We start from the raw sequence: 2,022 nt of genomic DNA, 5'->3' as shown, positions 1-2,022 counted from the left end.
ACTCCTTAGAAGGAAAGTTATGACCAACCTAGATAGCATATTCAAAAGCAGAGACATTACTTTGCCAACAAAGGTCTGTCTAGTCAAGGCTATGGTTTTTCCTGTGGTCGTGTATGGATGTGAAATTTGGACTGTGAAGAAAGCTGAGTGCCAAAGAACTGATGCTTTTGAACTATGGTGTTAGATAAGACTCTTGGGAGTCCCTTGGACTGCAAGGAGATCCAACCAGTCCATTCTAAAGGAGACCAGTGCCGGGTGTTCATTGGAAGGACTGATGCTGACGCTGAATCTCCAGTACTTTGGCCACCTCATGCGAAGAGTTGACTCATTGGAAAAGACTCTGATGCTGGAGGGATTGGGGGCAGGAGGAGAAGGGGACAACAGAGGATGAGATGGCTGGATGGCATCACCAACTCGATGAACATGAATTTGGGTGAACTCTGGGAGTTGGTAATGGACAGGGAGACCTGGTGTGCTGCAATTCATGGCATCGCAAAGAGTCGGACACGATTGAGCGACTGAATGACTGAACTGAACTGATTTCATCATCTATAGAACAGTCTCGTATTTCCAGAGACAAAAACACAGGAAATGATAAAGAAAAAAACCAGAGATAATGCCTTTCTTCTTACTAGTATTAGTAAGTGGGGAAACAAGAAAGGAAATTGTGCAAACAGTGAGGAAAGAGAGAAGACCTACTCTCCAAAAACTGAAAATAAGAGAAGATTCAAATTTTCTTCAACATGGTGAGAAAGAAAAAAGAAAATTGTCAATAAAGTTATTTTAAACACAGAAAATTCCTGCCCTGTGACTAATTGCACAGAGAGATGGTTTCTAATTAAACTTGTCTCCTACTCAGAGTTTTTTCAGAGCAGTTTTCACATCTTTATTTCTCAAGTTTAGATTAATGGATTCATCATGGCAACCACATTGATGTAAAAGAGAGAAGAGATCTTTCTCTCATTCATAGACCCAGCAGAAGATGGTTTGAGATACATAAATATGCATGATCCAAAGAACAGTGAAACAGCAATGATCTGGGAACTGCAGGTACTGAAGGCTTTGGACCTGTCCTCTGTGGAGCATGTGAGGAGGATGTTGGTGAGGATGAGCTGTAAGAGACAAAATGGTGAGATTGAGTATGATGATGTTAATACCTACCACAATGAAAAGTTCCAGCTCATTGATGTAGGGACTTGTGCAGGAGAGCCGGAACAGAGAGTGGATGTCACAGAAATAATGGTTGATGGTGTTTGTATCACAGAAGGTCAGTCTCAGCATGCATCCAGTGTGAGCCATGGCACAAGAAAATGCCACCAAGTAGGAACCAAGTATAAGGCTGGAACACACTTTAGGAGACATAATAGCATTATACAAAAGGGGGTTGCAGATGGCCACATAGCGGTCATAGGTCACCGATGTCAGTGCATAGACCTCAGGAAAACAACAACAACAACAACACAGAAAAAATAAAGCTGAGTCATGCACCCCATGTAAGAAATAATATTCTTCTTTGATGTGAAGTTAATCAGCATTTTGGGTATAAACACAGAAGAATAACAGAGATTTATGAAGGACAAGTCAAAGAGGAAAAAGTACTCGGGGGTGTGTAGGTGTGAATTTCGCCCAATTAGAATTATCAATCCCAAATTCCCCATCACAGTGATCATTGGATTACTACAAACAGGAAAAACAAGGGGAGTTGGAGATATGGTTGGTCTGTTAATCTCAACAGAATGAATTCAGTCACAAAAGAATCATTTATAGGAGCCATTCTTCCCTAAAGGAATCTGTGGACTTAGGAGAAAAGAGTAACATTAGAAAACACCTCAGTTCTTGCCATAATATTTCATCCTACAATAGAGTGTATACACTGGCAATGCATGAGCTTAGACCCTACCTAGACCCATGGAGTTTACCTTTACTATTATCATGATACAGAGTGAAATGGTCTTTCATTTTATCAGAGCTTTTATAAGCTAATATAGCAAAGACATCACAAACTTAGCCTATAGTTGGAAG

General features: G+C 40.6%; 1 pseudogene; it reads right to left on the bottom strand.

Moving 5' to 3' along the window:
• Positions 1-855: 855 nt before the first annotated feature.
• Positions 856-1,774, bottom strand: LOC104980733 (annotated as a pseudogene).
• Positions 1,775-2,022: the final 248 nt, after the last annotated feature.

The sequence above is a fragment of the Bison bison genome, unplaced genomic scaffold (genome assembly GCF_000754665.1).
Source record: "Bison bison bison isolate TAMUID 2011002044 unplaced genomic scaffold, Bison_UMD1.0 scf7180017864506, whole genome shotgun sequence".
NCBI classification, from domain to species: domain Eukaryota; kingdom Metazoa; phylum Chordata; class Mammalia; order Artiodactyla; family Bovidae; genus Bison; species Bison bison.
This window is presented reverse-complemented; position numbering and strand designations above follow the sequence as displayed.